At 38.1% G+C, this 19,810-nt stretch overlaps 1 protein-coding gene and 1 pseudogene across 11 annotated transcripts in view; one reads left to right on the top strand and one right to left on the bottom strand.

Moving 5' to 3' along the window:
- CSPP1 (centrosome and spindle pole associated protein 1) overlaps positions 1–19,810 on the top strand; it is a 167,972-nt gene that overhangs the window by 24,305 nt on the left and 123,857 nt on the right. The gene's annotated exons all lie outside the window — the stretch shown is intronic.
- Positions 8,385–19,386, bottom strand: LOC131827700 (coiled-coil-helix-coiled-coil-helix domain-containing protein 2-like; annotated as a pseudogene).

The raw sequence follows: 19,810 nt of genomic DNA, 5'->3' as shown, positions 1-19,810 counted from the left end.
ATATAAACTGGCAATATTCATTTAGCGAGTGAAAATCTATTGATAGCTCATGATGCAGCTATCATGAAACCCACTGCATTTTTCTGATTTTTCTAAATTCATATCAGTTAGTGGTAATATTTATGGGTAATGCTTATCCATGTAGCTTATTCTTCCATTCTCATTCTGTACCTCACACAGAACTATTTCAGGAGTTGGTTTTTGACACCCGACTACCCAGGATTGAACTGAACTTCACAGTTTAAGGGCATAGTCCTCCACAAGGCTTCTCTTACTTTGGACATCAGTAGCTAGTTTTATTGGAGTCCACAGGCTATCCTCTATTCTGGCTACAAATATGGGGGTTTCTACTACCCTGTCAAATTTTATAAATCACTAGAATGACTTACAGAACTCAGGAAAGTGCTATACTTCATGATTACAGTTCTGTTGTAGCACAGGCCTCAGATTAGAACTAGTCAAAGAGGAGAGATGGATTAGGAGTGGTCCGCATGTGAAGCTTCTGTCAGCCTCAGGATATGTTACCCTCCTCTCTTGCAAATTCATTGATTGCCAGCCAGCATGCCCACCTGAGTTTCAGTGTCCAGAGCTTTTACTGAGATTTCACTGGCCCTTTTACTGAGATTTCCCTCAGCCTCCAGACTCCCTATTTTTACCTGAGGTCTGGCTGATGTTAAATGGTTGAAGGGTCTAACCCTCTAATCACATCTTTCCAGTGTGGTCTTTCTGATGTGACCAGCTCACATCTATGTTATCTCTTCAGCATAAACTATGTAGGAGCTGACCATGAATCTGTATAAACTATTGGGTATGGGTCCCAGGGACCTACCATGAATATTCCAAGCCTCTCATCACTCGGAATATTCCAAGGATTTAGAAATTAACCTTCTAGGAACCAGGACAAAGGATAGTGAAGTTCTTTATTTTATATAGCATGTACATGGTTTAGTCTATGTAAGTCAATGAAATTATGTCGTTAGTAGGAATTTGTTAGAATAATTTAGGTTTAATGAAATATGGGAGTCAGCTGAAAATGACCTGTAGAAGCAAATAATACTTTCTACACCATATCTAGGCACATTAGTGATTTTTTAGTTAAAAGGAATTAGTCGACTTTTACTAACTCCTTATTGTATTTGTAACCATTATTATTATTATTTTTTAAAGATTTTATTTATTTATTTGACAGAGAGAGACCACAAGTAGACAGAGAGGCAGGCAGAGAGAGAGAGAGGAGGAAGCAGGCTCCCCGATGAGCAGAGAGCCCGATGTGGGACTCGATCCCAGGACCCTGAGATCATGACCCGAGCCGAAGGCAGCGGCTTAACCCACTGAGCTACCCAGGCGCCCTGTAACCATTATTAGAAGTGCTTTCTGTAATTTTTTAAGTGTTTAGGTCTATGTACCTCAGTTAAATATCATCTTTTTAAGCTTTTCTCTTTCTTAGAGAAATTGAATATTTTCATTTAGGTTGAGCATTATTACCTTTTTTTTTTTTTTTAAAGAATTTATTTATTTATTTGACAGAGAGAGAGAACACAAGCAGGGGGAGTGGGAGAGGGAGAAGCAGGCTTCCCGCTGAGCAAAGAGCCTGATGTGTGGCTTGATCCCAGGACCCTGAGGTCATGCCCTGAGCTGAAGGCAGACGCTTAATGACTGAGCCACCCAGGCGCCCTGAGAATTATTACTTTGATTCTAATGCTTTATATCCTAGAAGATATTTTAATAATTGACATAATATAGCCAGTACTTTCAACATTTTTTCATATATACCTATTTTTAACCCACCATCCATAGATTGTTTGAAAGGTAGTATTTGGCTCAAATGGTGAAGATAGAAGCATTGCTTTGTTTTGAGTTTTGTCAAAAAATTTTTTCTAGTAAAGAAATAAAATTTGCACATGCAAAATGATAAAGTGTATAGAACAGAGACCCCCTGGTTGGCTCAGTTGGTTGGGCGTCCAACTCTTGATTTCAGCTCAGGTCATGATCTCAGAGTCTTGAGATTGAGCCCTGTGTTGAGTTCTGTGTCCAGCAGGAAGTCTGCTTCTCTCTCTCTCTGTCTCTCCCCTGCCCCTCCCCTTGCTCGTGCTCTCCCTCTTTTTCTAAAATAAATAAATAAATCTTTTTTAAAAGTACATAATAGTTTGAAAATTTGTGACCTTCCCAACCCTACCCTTTAGTCTTCTCTTAAGCAGTATCTTGTATATAATTTCATGGTTAGACTGTGCGTATGTGTATATACCCCTTCTTTTTCTCTATATCTGGTATTATAGATCCTGTTCTGTATTTGAAAATACTAGTTTTGTGATTTACAGTATAGGGACATGACCACAGCCTTTTGAGATTAAAAAGCAGTGGTATGCATCTATTTGACCTGGAGCAGTTCCTGTCTAAGGTTTTCATTATAGATGCAAGAAAAAAGTGTCCTAATTGTGGCAGCCATTATTGAATGGGGGAATACAGAGGAAAACATGTAGAAAGAATTTTTGCAACTCAGATATAACTTGTAAATACTGAAAAGCCAGTTATATTCCAAAAAAGAAACTGAAATTTTAGTTAAAAAAAGGTAACCTAGACCTGGGCATAAAACTGTATTAGCCAGCCTTTATCTCTGTGTATAAAGAAAGTTCATTGTGTACCAAACTGGTACTTGCTGTGGATTATGGAAGATGTCATATAGCACTTACTGTGTTATATTGAAATTCTATGCTTGCTTGTTTATTGTCTAGATGCTGTTCTTTGCTTTTGGGCAAAGACTTATATACTTGTTTATCTCCCCAAGACCAGCAAAGTACCTGGCGTATAGGTGGTGCTCAGTAAATATTAAATGAAGATTTACTGAGTCAGTATGTATCTTGGAGGAGAGGTTAGCTTTTAAATGTGGCAATGTTGAAATTTATTTTGAAAAACTAAATACAGAGTAAGAAGAAATCCATTAAGAAACTTAATATTTTCAGTAACTTATTTAATAAAATTTCATGAATTAAAGGAAATACTAAAGACAATTTTCTTTTTTTAAAGACTTTACTTACTAGAGAGAGAACGAGAGCGCCCAAGCATGAGAACAGGGAGGGTAAGAGGGAGAAGCAAACGCCCCACTGAGCAGGGAGCCCAATGCAGGACTCGATCCTGGGACTCCAGGATCTTGACCTGACCTGAGGGCAGTTGCCTAACAACTGATTCACCCAGTTGCCCTAAAAACAATTTTCTATCAAAAACGGTCTCACTGGGGCGCCTGGGTGGCTCAGTGGGTTAAGCCTCTGCCTTTAGCTCAGGTCATGATCTCAGGGTCCTAGGATTGAGCCCTACACCGGGCTCTCTGCTCAGCAGGGAGCCTGCTTCCCCCTCTCTCTCTGAATGGCTCTCTGCCTACTTGTGATCTCTCTCTGTCAAATAAATATATAAAACCTTAAAAAAAAAATGGTCTCATTAATAAGAAGAAAAAGATGTTAGGTTAACCTTAGATAAATCTTCAAATTCAGCAATTAATATGTCACTGTATTTGTCAGTGTTCTTCAGAGAACCACAAGAATGTGTATGTATAAGTAAATACATATAATACATAAATAAACACCCACACACATATTTAGAGAGAGAGAAATAATTAAGGACTTGGCTTGTGATTATGGAGGCTGGAAAGTCTAATATCTGTAAGGTAAGCTGTGAAGCTGGTGACCCAGGGAAGAGCTGATGTTGCAGTTCTAAGTCTGGAGATTGTTGGCAGAATTCCTTCTTGCTTGGAAAAGGTCAGCCTTCATTAAGGCCTTCCACTGATGGAATGAGGCCCACTCACATTATGGAGGGCAGGTTGCTTTACTCAGAGTCCACCAGTTTAAGTGTTTATCTCATCCAAAAAATGCTCTCACAGAAACATTCATAGTAACATTTGACCAAATATCTGGACACCATGGCCCAGCCAAGTAGGCCCCTAGAATTAACCATCAGAGTCACTAATGGAATCTTTTCTTTTTTTGACTTTCTTTACAAGTGGTATAGAAAAAAATGTTAAAAACTCATTGTAAGTAGGGGGTACCTCGGTGGCTCAGTTGGTTAAGCAACTGCTTTTGGCTCAGGTCATGGTCCTGGAGTCCTGGAATCGAGTCCCACATCCGGCTCCCAGCTCCGCGAGGAGTCTGCTTCTCACTCTGACCTTTTCCCCTCTCATGCTCTCTCTCTTACTCTATCAAATAAATCTTTTTTTTTTTTTTTTTTTAAAGATTTTATTTATTTATTTGGGGCACCTTGGTGGCTCAGTAGGTTAAAGCCTCTGCCTTCGGCTCGGGTCATGATCCCAGGGTCCTGGGATAGAGCCCTGCATCGGGCTCTCAGCTCAGCGGGGAGCCTGCTTCCCTTCCTCTCTCTCTGCCTGCCTCTCTCCCTCCTTGTGATCTCTGTCTGTCAAATAAATAAATAAATAAATAAAATCTAAAAAAAAAAAAAGATTTTATTTATTTATTTGACAGACAGAGATCACAAGGAGGCAGAGAGGCAGGCAGAGGAGGGGAAAGCAGGCTCCTTGCTGAGCAGATAGCTCAATGCGGGGCTTGATCCCAAGACCCTGGAATTATGACCTGAACTGAAGGCAGAGGCTTTAACTCACTGAGCCACCCAGGCACCCTCAAATAAATATTAAAAAAAAAAAAATGGAAGTAGGATTTCACATAATTGTTAGCACCAGTAAATCTTTAGTGTTTGCTGACTTGTTTAATATTGCAGTTGTGTTATGTGGACAAGTTAGACCTCTTAGACAAAATTGATAAATTACTAGAAAGACTCAAATTACTGAAATTAATTGAAGAAGAAATGCAAAATCTAAATAGACATATAACATGTAACGAAATTGAAATCTTCATTACAAGTCTTTCACAAAGAAAAGCCTAGGCCTGGATGGTTTTGTTGTTGAAATCTACCAAATGTTTAAAGGAGCAATAATACCATTCCTTTATAAACTTGAAGCAAAAGAGAAAGGCACACTTCCCAACATATATTGTGAGGCCAGTATTATCCTAATATCAAGGCCAGATGAAATTTTTGTAAGAAAAGTAAATTACAAGGTAGTATGTCTTTTGAATATTGATTCAGAAATCATAAACAAAATATTAACAGATTGAATCTAACAACATATAAAAATGATTATACACTCTGGCCAAGTGAGCTTTATCATAGCAATGCAAGTTTTTAGTCTTAATATTTCAAAATTAATATATACCAGATTAATAGAATTACGGACAGAAAGCACATGGTTTTCTCAATAGTTGCAGAAAAAGCATTTGACCAAATCCAACACCGATTTATAATAAAAACTGTCAACAAACTTGGAATAGAAGAGATCTTTCAATTCTGAAATAGGGCATCTGTGAAAAACCTATAGCCAGCATCACACTTAATAGTTTATGACTACAAAACTTTCCTTCTAAGAGCAGGAAAAAGACAAGATGTGTAAAGTTACCACTTCATTCAGCTTTGTGCTGAGGGTTCTAGCCAGTGTAATGAAATACTACAAGAAATACAAAGCATCAAAGTTAGAAGTAAAACTGTCCTTGTTTGCAGATGGCATGATTCTGTTTGCAGAAATCCTAAGGACTCCACAAAAAAACTATTAGAAATCACGAGCTTATTAGCAAGTTCACAGAATATGAGATCAATTAAAAAAAAGTTGCTTCTTTATATTAGCAATGAACAATATGAAAATATTAAGTAAACTGTTCAGTTCCAGTAAATGGTGTAGTGCAGTAAAAAGAGATCTCCTTGGATTCTTGTGTGTTTTTCATGGTCTTTAGTGCAATATTGTAAACTTTGGGTTACACCCTGGAATCCATACAAAGTGCCGCTAGTGATGCTGGGAGTGCCCCCAAGAAGCAAAGTCCTATTACAATAAAAATTGAATTGGTTGATAGGTTGATTAAGGTCTACTGCTGTGGTTGGCTCAGCATTTCAAGATCATCGAATTCTGTGTTAAGGACCACTGTGAAAAAGAAAAAAAAAAGGAAATTCATGAAGCCATTGCTCTGCTACGCCAGCAGGTGTGAAAACCTTGCACTTTTTGAGAATGCCTTTTCATGTTTTATTGAAAATAGAAACTTTATGTGGGTGCAGGATTGCTATAAGAAAGGCATACCTATATACTGTACTATGATTTGAGGAAAAGCAAAGTTATCATGTGGCAACTTAAAGCAAAAGGAAGATGAAGAATCTAAAGGTAGAGAATTTAATGCCAGCAAGGGATGGTTGGATAATTTTGGAAGGAGGTTTATCTTAATGCCAAGATAGCAGGGGAAGCAGCTCCTGCAAATGAGGAGGCAGCAGACAAATTCCCAGATGCCATTAAGAAAATCATTGAGGAGAAAGAATATCTGATTGAACAAGTTTTAATGCAGATGAAGGTCCCCTATTTCGAAAATAAAAATACCACAAAGGACACATGTTAGTAAGGAAAAGAAGCAGTTGATATTGGACAGTGCCCCTGACTACCCAGAACCCCATGATTTCAACACTGAAGATGTTGAATATTCTACTTGCCCCCAAACACAGCATCTTTTTATTCAGCCTCTAAATCAGGGGGTTATATGGACCTTTGTAGCTCATTACATATGGTACTCCATGGAGAGGATTGTCAGCAGTATGGAAGAGAGAACCCTGGTAGGGAGAGCACCGTGAAAGTCTGGAAGGTTTGAAGAGGTCATCATTTGTATAGGAAAAGCCATGAAAGCCATTAGGGCTGCAGCAGTAAATTCCTGCCGGAGAAAACTGTCTTCAGATGTTGTGCATGACTTCATAGGATTTATAGCAGAGCCAGGCAAGAAACTTATGAAAGAGATTGTGGATATGGCCAAGAAAAAAAAAAAAAAAGATTTCAAGATAAGAATCTTGGAGAAGTTCAAGAGTAAGTAGACGCCATGCCAGAGGAATTAATAGAAGATGACTCAGTGGAGATGAGTACTTCCAAACCATGGCAAATGATGAGAAGAAAGACCTCGAAGAGCAGTGATAGAAAACAAATTGACATCTGACAATCTGGCAGAAGTGTTTGAGTTATTCAAGACTGCTTTGACTTCTTTCACAACAGGGGCTCTTCGGTGTTATGGGCACTGAAATTAGAGGATATGGTGGAGAAAGGATTGATAGGGTATAGAAACGTTTTTAGAGAAATGAAAAAACAACAGTTAAATTACAGTGTATGTTCCTAAAGGGATACCAAGTGTGACAGCCTCTCCTGGCTTTGCTCCCTCTTCTTCCACTTCTTTTGCTTCTAAGACAGCAAGACCAATGCCTCTTTTTCCTCCTCTTCAGCCTACTCATTGTGAAAATGACAGGGATGAAGACCTTTATGATGATCCCTTCCACTTAGTGAATAGTAAGCAGTTATTGTGCTGTACAGTAGTTGCAGTTATCTTTTGTGTCTTAGTGTGAAAGTTTAATAACTCTATGGTAAGAACTGTATATTTTTGTGTTATTATTATTGCCTAAATATTCATTGCATAGAACATTGCATGCAAGACTTCTATGGAAATGGATAGCCTATCCTTGTGTAGGAACAAGGTGAGTGATGTTTACTATAAAATTAATTAGGTTTTCTATGTTTTATATATTTGCTTTCAAAGAATTATATTATCATACAGTATGCCTCTCTTGTAACTGAAGAAACTATCATCCTATCATCATAGATAAGTGGTTTTTAAACTAATGTGACAATGTTTCCTATACTATATTATGAATATGACTGTAATACTGTATGCCATAAAAATTTTGTAACAGTTCATTAGTGTATAGGTTAGGCTACCATGAAACATTTGTATCAATTTTATGAGGCTACCATAAAGTAATCATGTTGCTGCTTCTTTGTTATTAATACATGTCATTATACCTGCAAATATAAATTTATTTTTCACATTGTCTTTTTATTCTTTTTAAGTAAGTTCTGCACACAATGTGGGGCTTGAAAGGGGATCTTCACTCTACTGACTGAACCAGCCAGGCACCCATTATCATTTCATTTTTGATGTTTAGTGTTAGTAATACATATAATTTTGACAATATTTTAGTCAAAAGACAAATAAGATAATATTGATGTAGGTACCAATGTGATTCATCTCGTAGATAGATGATGTACACTTAACAGTATTGATAAATACAGTAAAGTACTATCAATGTATTTTCCTTGTGATTTTTTAGGGGAGGGAGAAAGTCACTTTATTCTAATTAATTCACAAATGAGAATATCACAAAGGGTGATTTAAGGAGACACACAAACATCTGCCCAGCGCCAAGCTCAGAACATTGAGTGAACGTCTACGTAGTAAGAATACCCTTTTTCATTCTAAATCCAAAGATAGCTGTATTTAATTATGAAGGAGAGGTTCACCTGGTGGTTTTATACTTTATATATTCACTATTAATTATATTTTTATGCTAAATTAACTTGGTCATGAAAGATGATTTTCCATATCTTTAATCTGAACTTCTTGATTAGGCTAATTGCATATCTGCACTGTTTCAGTACCTCGCTGAAACCTTCACAAAGCTTAAGGTCACCCTGGTTCTGGGCACATTGCAGAAACTGTTTCACTTCCTAGTGTCATGGGTCAAACTGCTGCTGCTGGTATGCTGGCTGGGTTCCCAGAGGCTTCTGGTAAGTGATGTCAGGCCTTGAAGGCTCAGCATTACTTTCTTCGCAAGCCCCAAGTAATGGCATGACCCATCCTGTGCCCAACAGCAGAGCCCACAACCATGCCATCTGCTGTGGTTGCCATCTGGGCTATGAGACCTGGCTGCCGCAGCAGACGAGCCAACAGCATATGGTGGAGCTGCTGCTGAGGGCTGAGTTGCTGGTGCTGGTCTAGGCACAGCTCTAATCTGAGGTGTCCGGCTGGCTGGAGGGACCATGTGGGAGGTGTGCCTCCAGCTTGCACGGGGCTTGGTTACTTGCAGAGCATCTTAGTATCTAGAAGTTCGAGATTTAGTGGAGATCCCAGCGGCTTCTTCCATACGATCTAAGGAACATTTTCCTTAGCTTGTGTGGGGGTGCTTGGGTGGCTTAGTCGTTAAGCATCTGCCTTCGGCTCAGGTCACGATCCCATGATCATGGGACCAAGCCCCACATCGGGCTCCCTGCTCAGCGAAAAGCCTGCTTCTCCCTCTCCTACTCCCCTTGCTTATGTTCCCTCTTCTGCTGTGTCTCTGTCAAATAAATAAATAAAATCTTAAAAAAAGAAAAAAGAAAGAAAAAGGTATGGGCGCCTGGGTGGCTCAGTTGGTAAGGCGACTGCCTTCAGCTCAGTTCATGATCCTGGAGTCCCAGGATTGAGTCCCACATCAGGATCCCTGCTCAGCAGGGTGTCTGCTTCTCCCCCTGACCCTCTCTCCTCTCATGCTCTCCCTCTCTCTCATTCTATCAAATAAATAAATAAAATCTTAAAAAAAAAAGTATGTATAGATTTTCAGTGGCATGGGGATTGCCACTCCCCCTCCCCCATTGTTCCAGAGTCACCTGTTCTTAAAAGTATATTTAACAAACTGTGCGAGACTTATACACAGAAAACTACAAAATGTGTCAGAGAAATTAAAGAATGTACAAGTGGAAGGAGAGACATTCTATGTGCATGGATTAGAAGTCTCTCAACATGATCAGATTGCCAAGGCATAGCAGAGATGCTTGTGACTATTGTAAGGTATACAACAAGGCAAGCAGTGTTCAAATTAACTCATGAAAAGTTCCCTCCTCCCCAGGAATTAAAAAATATCTTAATTCTCAGTGTTGCTAATGTTTTAAACTTTAGTATAATAAATAATTGTTTCCTTTTTCTTAATTTCCATATATGTTTATAACTGACAGGATTTATTGTTGTTATTGTTGGTAGTGGGGTTTTTTTTTTTTTTTTTTTTTAAGATTTTATTTATTTGACAGAGGCAGAGAGAGCCAAGCAAGGGGAGCAGCACATAGGGGGAAAGAGAGTCAGAGCAGGGAGCCCAACAGAAGACTGGATCCCAGGACCCTGGGATCATGACCTGAGTTGAAGGCAGATGCTTAACCATCTGAGCCACCCAGGTGCGCCCCTGTAGTAGGTTTTTTCTTTTTTTGTTGTTTTGTTTTGTTTTTTACTCTTTTGACAAAAGTTCATAAAAGTCACAGAACAATCATAGTTTTCCCATTGATCTTTAAGATTGCTCCACCATTTCATTTTGTGTGGTGATCAGTGCAGTACCAGCAGGCTTCTCGATAGCTGATTTATAGGGAAATAAAAAGAACTTGGATAGCCATGGCAGTCTTGAAGAAAAAGTTGGAAATAAAGTTGGAAAACTTAGTGTTATTATATATAAAGTCTTGGTATGAAATTATAGTAATTAAGACTATTTAGTTTTGGCATGAGGTTAGACAAATAGACCACAGGGACAGAATAGAGAGGATTTAAACAAATCCATTATATACAGATATCTGTTTTATGACATAGGTGCCTCCGCAATTCAGTGGAGAAAAGAATGGTCTTTCCAGTAAATGGTTAAGTTAGGCATCCATACTAAAGAAGAGAAAAAAAAGAAACCTTAACCTATACCTCAAACTGCATAACGGTATTAATTCAAGAGGAATCACAGAGCTAAAGGTAAAACTTAATAGTATAAAGCTCTTAGAGAAAACATAGGAGAATGTCTTTGAGATGTTGGGGGTAGATGAGAATGTCTTAAATAAACAGGAAAAGAGCTAATCATAAAAGAAAAGTCTGATAAAATGGACTTTATTAAAATTAAGAACTATTCATCACAGGGGTGCCTGGGTGGTTCAGTGGGTTAAGTGTCTGCCTTCAGCTCAGGTCATAATCCCAGAGTCCTGGGATCCAGTCCCATGTTGGGTTCCCTGCTGAGCAGGGAGTCTGTTTGTCCCTCTCGTTCTACCCCTCCCCCCACTTGCATGTGCTTGCTCTCAAATAAAATCTTAAAAAAAATTATTGGTTTCTCTTTTTTATTTTTCTTGCCTGTTTCTCCTCCTCCTACTCCCCCTGCTTGTGTTCTCTCTCTCAAGTAAATAAAATCTTTTTTTTTTTTTAAAGAACTATTCATCATAATACATAGCAGCCATGGGTATATGTATAAAATCTGTGTATTTTATGGTGTAAGGGAATGGTCCAGTTTGATTCTTCTATATATAGCTGTCCAATTTTTCCAGCACCATTTATTGAAGAGACTGTTTTTCTTCCATTGGATATTTTTTCCTCCTTTGTCAAAGATTATTTGACCACGTAGTTGAGGGTCCATATCTGGGCTCTGTGTTCGGTTTCATTGATCTATGTGTCTGTTTTTGTGTCAGTACCATGCTGCCTTGGTGCTCACAGCTTTGTAATATAGCTTGAAATCAGGCAACATGATGACCCCAGCTTTCTTTTTTCCTTTTTCAATATTTCCTTGGCAATTCAGGGTCTTTTCTGGTTCCATACAAATTTTAGGATTGGTTGTTCTAGCATTTTGAAAAATGCCACTGGTATTTTGATCAGGATGGTATTGAAAGTATAGATTGCTCTGGGCAGCGTAGTCATTTTAATGATGTTTATTCTTCCGATCCAAGAGCATGGAATGTTCTTCCATCTTTTTGTGTGTTCTTCAATTTTTTTTTCATGAGTGTTTCATAGTTCTTAGAGTATAGATCCTTTACCTCTTTGGTTAGGTTTATTCCAAGGTATCTTACAGTTTTTTGGTGCTATTTAAGTGGAATTGATTCTCTAATTTCTCTTTTACAGTTTCATTGTTAGTGTGTAAGAAAGCAACTGATTTCTGTGCATTGGTTTTTGTATCTTGCCACATTACTGAATTGTTGTATGAGTTTTAGTAATTTGGGGGTGGAGACTGCTGGGTTTTCCACAAAGTGTCATGTTATCTGTGAAGAGAGAGAGTTTGATTTCTTCTTTGTTAATTTGAATACCTTTTATTTCTTTTGGTTGTGGGATTGCTATTACTAGGACTTCTAGTACTGTGTTGAACAATAGTGGCAAGAGTGGGCATCCTTATGTCCCAGATCTCAGTGAGAAGGCTGTCAGCTTTTCCCCATTGAGAATGATATTCACTGTGGATTTTTCATAGATGGATTTTATGAAGTTGAGGAATGTGTCCTCTATCCCTATACTCTGAAGAGTTTTAATCGGGAAAAGATGCTGTATTTTGTCAATTTTTTTTTTTTTTTTTTTTTTTTTTGCATCAGTCGAGAGGACCATGTGGTTCTTGTCTCTTCTCTTATTTACGTGTTCTATCACATTGATTTGCGAATGTTGAACCACCCCTGCATGCAAGGGATAAGTCCCACCTGGTTATGATGGATAATCCTTTTAATGTACTGTTGGATCCTGTTAGCTAGGATCTTGTTGAGTTTTGGCGTCCGTATTCATCAGGGATATTGGTCTGAAATTCTCCTTTTTGATGGAGTCTTTGGCTGGTTTGGGGATCAAGGTAATGTTGGCCTCCTAGAAAGAGTCTGGAAGTTTTCCTTCTATTTCTATTTTTTGAAATAGCATCAGGAGAGTAGGTATTATTTCTCCTTTGAATGTTTGGTAGAGTTCCCCAGGGAATCCATCAAGCCCTGGACTTTTGTTTTTTGGGGAGGTTTTTGATCACTGCTTCAATTTGTTACTAGTTATTGGTGTATTGAGGTTGTCAGTTTCTTCCTTTTTCAGTCTTGGAAGTTTATAGGTTTCTAGGAATGCATCCATTTCTTCTAGGTTGCTTAACTTATTGGGATATAGCTGTTGATAATAATTTCTGATGATTGTTTCTATTTCCTTGATGTTAGTCATGATCTCCCCGCTTTCATTCTTAGTTTTATTAATTTAGGTCCTTTCTCTTTTCTTCTGAGTAAGTCTGGCCAGTGGTTAGAGATCTTATTAAGTTATTGATCTTATTAACTCTTTCAAAGAATCAGCTTATAGCTTCATTAAAGTGTTCTACTGTATTTCTAGTTTCTAATTCATTGATCTCTGCTCTAATCTTAATTATTTCCCTTCTTGTGCGTGGGTTAGGTTTAATTTGTTGTTGATTCTCCAGATTTTAAGATTTTATTTATTTATTTGACAGACAGAGATCACAAGTAGGCAGAGAGGCAGGCAGAGAGAGATGAGGAAGCAGGCTTCCTGCTGAGCAGAGAGCCCGATGAGAGGCTTGATCCCAGGACCCTGAGATCATGACCTGAGCTGAAGGCAGAGGCTTTAACCCACTGAGCCACCCAGGCGCCTTGATTCTCCAGATTTTTAAGGTGTAAAGACAGTTTGTGTATTTGGGGTTTTTCTGTTTTCTTGAGTGAGGCTTGGATGGCTATATATTTCCCCCTTTAGGACCACATTTGCCATACCCCATAGGTTTTGGATCGATGTGTCTTTGTTGTCATTGGTTTTCATGAATTGATTAAGTTCTTTGATTTCCTGATTGACCTGAACATTCTTGAGCAGGATGGTCTTTAGCTTCCAAGTGTTTGAATTTCTTCCAGATTTTTTCTTGTGATTGAGTTCCAGTTTCATAGCATTGTGGTCTGAGAACATGCAGGGAATAATCTCAGTCTTTTGGTATTAGTTAAGATCTGATTTGTGACCCAGGATGTGATCTGTTCTGGAGAAAGTTCCATGCGTGCTCAGGAAGAGTGAGTATTCTGTTTTAGGGTGGAATGTTCTGTATATATGAGGTCCATCTGGTCCAGTGTGTCATTCAAAGGTCTTGTTTCTTTGTTCATTTTCCGCTTAGTTGATCTGTCTGTTGTTGAGAGTGGAGTGTTAAGGTTTCCTACAATAAATGTATTATCAGTATGTCTATTTTGATTAACAGTTGGCTTATGTAGTTGGCTGCTCCCGTGTCGAAGGCATAGGTATTTACAGTTGTTAGATCTTCTGGTTGGGTAGGCACTTTAAGAATGATATAGTATCCTTCTGTATCTCTGACTACAGTCTTTAACTTAAAATCTAATTTGTCTGATATGAGAATTGCTACCCCATCTTTCTTTTGAGGTCCATTGGCATGAAAAATGGTTCTCCATCCCTTCACTTTCAGTCGGACCGCATCTTTGGGTTCCAAACAAGTCTCTTATAGACAGCATATGGATGGATCATGTCCTTTTATATGGTCTGCAACTCTGTGCCATTTCATGGGAGCATTTAGGCCATTCATGTTGAGAGTGACAATTGAAAGAAAGAATTTTATTGATGTCATGTTGCCTGTGAAGTCTTTGTTTCTAAAGATTGTCTCTGTAAATTGCTGTTCTATATCACTCTTGGGGTCTTTCTCCTTTTATAGAACCCTCCTTTAATATTTCTGGTAGGGCCAGCTTTGTGGTCACATACTTCTTTGAGTTTCTGCCAGTCTTGGAAGCTTCTTGTCTGTCCATTCATTCTGAATGACAGTCTTGCTGGATGCAGTATCCTTATTAAAATGTCTGTGCTGCCAAGAACAATCTATACTTTCAATGCCATCCTAATCAAAATACCCATGGCATTATTCAAAGTGCTGGAACAAGCAATCCTAAAATTTGTATGGCACCAGAAAAGACCCTTAATCACCAAGGGAATGTTGAAAAAGAAAACAAAGCTGAGGCATCACATTGCCTTATTTCAAGCTATATTACAAAACTGTGATCACCAAGGGCAGCATGGTATTGGGACAAAAACAGATACATAGATTGGTGGAAATGAATAGAGAGCCCAGATATGGACCCTCAACTCTATGGTCAACTAATCTTTGACAAATCAGGAAAAAAAAAATCCAGTGGGAAAGAGACAGTCTCTTCAATAAATGGTGCTGGGAAAATTGGATAGCCACATGCAGAAGAATGAAACTAGACCATTCTCTTATACCATTCACAAAGATAAACTCTAAATGGATGAAAAACCTTAATGTGAGACCGGACTCCGTCTAAATCCTAGAGGAGAACATAGGCAGTAACTTCTTCAGCTTCAGCCGCAGCAACTTCTTTCAGGACATGTCTCCGAGACAAGGGAAACAAAAGCGAAAATGAACTTTTGGGACTTAATCAAGATAAAAAATTCTGCACAGCAAAGGAAACCTTCAGCAAAACAAAGACGCAACCACAGAATGGGAGAAGATATTTGCAAATGACACTACAGACAAAAGGCTGATATCCAAGATCTTCTCAAACTCAACACCCAAAAAACAGGTGAGTCAAGAAATGGGCAGAAGACATGAGCAGATACTTCTCCAAAGAAGACATAAAAAAAGCTAACAGACACATGAAAAAGTGTTCATCATCATTAGCCATCAGGGAAATTCAAATCAAAACCACATTGAGATACCACTTACACCAGTTAGAATGGCAAAAATCAACAAGGCAAGAAAAAACAAATGTTGGAGAAGTTGTGGAGAAAGCTCTTACAGTTTTTGGTGGGAATGCAAATTGGTGCAGCCATTTTGGAAAACAGTGTGGAGGTTCCTCAAAAAATTAAATATAGAGCTACCCTGTGACAAAGCTACTGCACTACTGGGTATTTACCCGAAAGATGCAGATGTAGTGAAAAGAAGGGCCATATGCACCCCAAGGTTCATAGCAACAGTGTCCACAATAGCCAAAATGTGGATAGAGCCAAGATGCCCTTCACAGACAAGTGGATAAAGAAGTTGTGGTCCTTATACACAATGGAATATTTCATCACCATATTCTGTTTTGGGACTTACATGCTTCTTGTCCTCCCTGCATCAAGAAGGTTGGGACTGGAAGAGGTTATGCTAAGTGAAATAAGTCAAACAAAGAAAGTCAATTTTTATATGGTTTCAGTTATTTGTGGAACATAAGGAATAGCATGGAGGACATTAGGAGAACGAGAAATTGGAGGGGGAGACGAACCATGAAAGACTGTGGACTCCGTGAAACAAACAGGGTTTTAGAAGGGAGGGGGTTGGGAGGATGGGTGAATCTGATGGGTATCAAGAAGGGCACGGATTGTATGGAGCACTGCGTGTTTTATGTAAACATTGAATCATGGAACACTACATCAAAAACTAATGATGTACTGTAGTGGTGACTAACATTACAATAAAAATTTTTTAAAAAATCTACATATGTTTCTATGTATGTGTATGTGTGTGTATAAAATTTATATATCAGAAGACAACCATTCAATTCTGAAAATGGACAAAAGACTTGGATAGCTGTTTTCAAGAAGGAAATCCAAATGCATTGCAAAGATGCTCAGCATCATTAGTTGTTAGGAAATACAGATTGAAACTACATTGAGACACCATTGCACAGAAGTATAATGTCTAATATTTACAATACCAAGAGTGGGCAAGGCTGTGAATTAACTAGAACTCATTCATAGCTTTTAGGAATGGGTAACGGTGTAGCTTTGAAAAACTGGCAATATCTACTAAACTCTGTGACCTTATCCAGTGACCCAAGAATTCCACTCCTAGGAAAATAGCCAAGAGAAATACACGTGTTCACCAAAGACATGTACAAGAATGTCAGTGGAATTTTGTTCATAATAGTGCTTCCCCCACCCTCCCGAACAGCAGGGAGCAGCTCAAATATCTGTTAACTGTAGGATGGATTAAAAAAAAAATTGTGATGTATTCATACAATGAAAGGAGTCACAAACTTAAAGCCGTGCATATAGCTACATGGCTGAATCCCACAGAAGTAATATATTGACTGAAAGAAGTAAAATGTGAAAGATCACAAACTTAATGATTATTTTTATTTGAGATTCAAGTAGTATTTCAACGCATCCACATTAATAGAAGTCTGAATACTTGTAAGCTCTGGGAAGGAATATTCATAGGGAAGGAGCATAAGTGTCCCTTGTGAGGTGGAAAGAAATCAAGTTGTTACAATAGTGCATACTTTTGTACAAATTCATTGAGGAATATACCTAAGATTGTGCTTTTTGGTACGTATATTCTTCCTCAATTTTTAAAAATTGGGCTTGTGGGACAAAGTTTTCTTTGCTTTCCACAGTAGAAAGTGCTTAAAATCAGTATTTTGGGATTTGTCAGAAAACTTTGATTTATTGATACCCTATACATTTGACAAGAGAAACCATTAAAGATAATTTTTTAAAAAGATTTTATTTGAGAGAGAGCGCACAGGGAGGGGGGAGGAAGGAAGGGCAGAGGAAAAGGGAGAAGCAGATTCCCTGCTGAGCCACAAGCCCAATGCAGGACGCAGTCCCAAGACCCTGGGATCATGAACTGAGCTGAAGGCAGATGCTTAACTGACTGAGCCATGGAGATGCCTCACCAATAAAGATAGTTTAAACCAAGAAGGATCCTGATGCTTGAAAGGTCAATAGAAATTAAAGTCCACTATTCTTTCTGCTATTGCTACTACTACCAGCTAACCTATATTGAGTGCGTTCTGTGTGCCAGATGCTGTGCTATATTTTCTTCCTTCATTTAATCTGGAGTTGGAGTAAAGGCTGTATTCTTTTTTGGGACTTACATGCTTCTTGTCCTCCCTGTAACCTAACACCTTTGAAATTTGCAGGATCAGTCTCTTGTATTCACTTCTTACTGCAGTTATTCACAGATTCAGAGCCATTCCTAATTCCTTAAATATTTAGTGCCTTTCAGTTTCTTGGCTTCTTCATGTTGTGATATTGTTTACCACTCTTCTCAGCCACTCACTTAAATAGTTCTGTCTTCGACCTCTGTTACCAGTGACTGAATTACAGTTCCAAGTATTTTCTTTGATGACCACTTCTCGTTTTTTCAGCTGATTTTCTCTTGTATCCTGCCTCTGACAACTATTCCAAATATTTGACATTACCAGGACTTAACCATCCATTGACTCTACTCCCTTGAAGGACCTACCCTGTCATTATTTCCTTCCTTATGCAGCCTAAATTCCATGGCCTATATTATTGGACTCCCTTGCATACCCTTATCTTTCTTGCCTCTGTTTCCCTTTATCTTATCCTTTTGCTAAATCTCATCTCTTGTTAAATCTGTCTCTGAGTCTGATGTAGTCTTTATGTAGTCTGTCTTTATGTAGCTGCAGTTGGGTGGTGAAAACCTACAACCAGGTACTTGTTTTTACTTTAAAGTACCTACTACTAACCCAAGGTGTGTCCTCACTGCTGTTGGTGGGTTTATTACATTTCCCTAATCCATTGCTATCCTGTTCGACAAGGTAGCTATTTTATTTTTTCTTCTCTCCTCAAACTCCATTCCCCATCCCCTGTCCATGGTTTTACTTTGTATTTCACTGTAAAATAGAAGAATTAGAATTAGGTAAATTAGAATTTACCCTTACCTCTGCCAGCCAGCCCTCATCTGTACTATAGTCTGCCTTGTCTTCTCTTACCATAGATTGTCATTGTTAGACCAACTCCTCTCCTTATATAGCATTCTGTCCCTTTTCACTGAAAATATCATCACTCCATCAGATTTCCTCATCTGAATCATAAATTATTTTTCCTTTCTTTTAGAACATTTCTGTATTGCTATATCTCCTATTTTGTAAAATCCTTTATGTTCCTCCAGTTACTGTCAATTTCTAGGTTCTTCATTGTAGCAAAAGTTAGAGTTGTTTATGTTTATTTATAATCTCCAATTCCTCTCACCTCAGTTTCTTAAAACTTTTCCAGTCAGGGTTACTTCTGTGCTGCTCACCCACAAACATCAAGGTGTATAGTAACCCTTATGTAACTACATATAATGAGCAGTGTACAGATCTTAAATTTTTCAATCTACCTGCTCCATTTAGCATCTTACTGCTTTCTTGGAGTATTTTCTTCGCTTGGCTCCTGGTTGTCTTCCTACCTTACTAGTTCCTCTTTGTGTAGAACACTTGTAACAAAGCAGGCCTGGGAATGATTATCCTTAGAAAGTCCTGTCTGCAAGGTTGGCCCCTGGCTAGTATCTTGAACTTAAGTAGTAAACAGTTTCCTGTACTGTTTTAAAACTTCCTCTAAATGATAAGGTCATTGTGCCTAAATAAAATTGTTTGTGTAAGCCCTATGATCAAGTAGAACACCTGCTTTCCTTTTGGGGAATCTGGAATCTTGGTGTATGCTTGGCAGAGGATGTCTATGTGAACAGCTCTAAATAAAAACCAGGGGCACTGAGTCTCTAATGAGCTTTCTTAGTAGACAACACTTCACATTATGTTGTAACAAGTGTGTCCTATGGGATTCCATTGGGGAAGAGTTCTTGGAAGTTTGTACCTAGTTACCTCTGGACTTTGTTGTGTGAGCCTTTTCCCTTTGCTAATTTTGCTTTGTATTCTTTCATAGTAATAAACTGTAATCATTAATATAATGCATTATGTAAGTCTTTCTAGTGAATCACTCAGCCTGGAGGTTGCTTGGAAGACTTCCAGCAGACTCCTTTTCAATATATTTTTTGGTTCCTTTTCAACTCCCTTACCTCTAAATTTGGGTACTTGAAGAATCCATCTTCCGTGACCATAGTCCCTATGTGTTTTTATCCATTTCTAGGCAATGTCCTTTAATCTTATATTAAAATATTATTGATCTGTATTTTAGGCTCCGAAATTTTCTGGATTTATTTTTCATGCTCTAAAGTAATTATTTTGGAAATCAAGCAAGATGATTATAGATTACTAAAGTAAGATAGAGATTTACTCTTGTTACTAGAAATTTTGTGTGATTTTTAAAAATTCATTTTAAATACAGTTATGCTTATGGAAATTTGTAAAAGAATTATAAAGAAAGCAATTACAGTGTTAAACTTAAAAATTATCAGAAAGGAAACAACAGAATTTTACATTGCAGAGAAGCTCTGAGGTTTAGACTAAACTAGAAAATTACCGTTAATGTAAAGATTTTGGGAAATAGACAACAGGAAATTGATTATTTTTTTTACTAAATTT

The sequence above is a fragment of the Mustela lutreola genome, chromosome 3 (assembly GCF_030435805.1).
Source record: "Mustela lutreola isolate mMusLut2 chromosome 3, mMusLut2.pri, whole genome shotgun sequence".
Taxonomy (NCBI): Eukaryota; Metazoa; Chordata; class Mammalia; order Carnivora; family Mustelidae; genus Mustela; species Mustela lutreola.
Note: the sequence above shows the minus strand (reverse complement) of the source record. Positions and strands in the feature narration are given on the sequence as shown.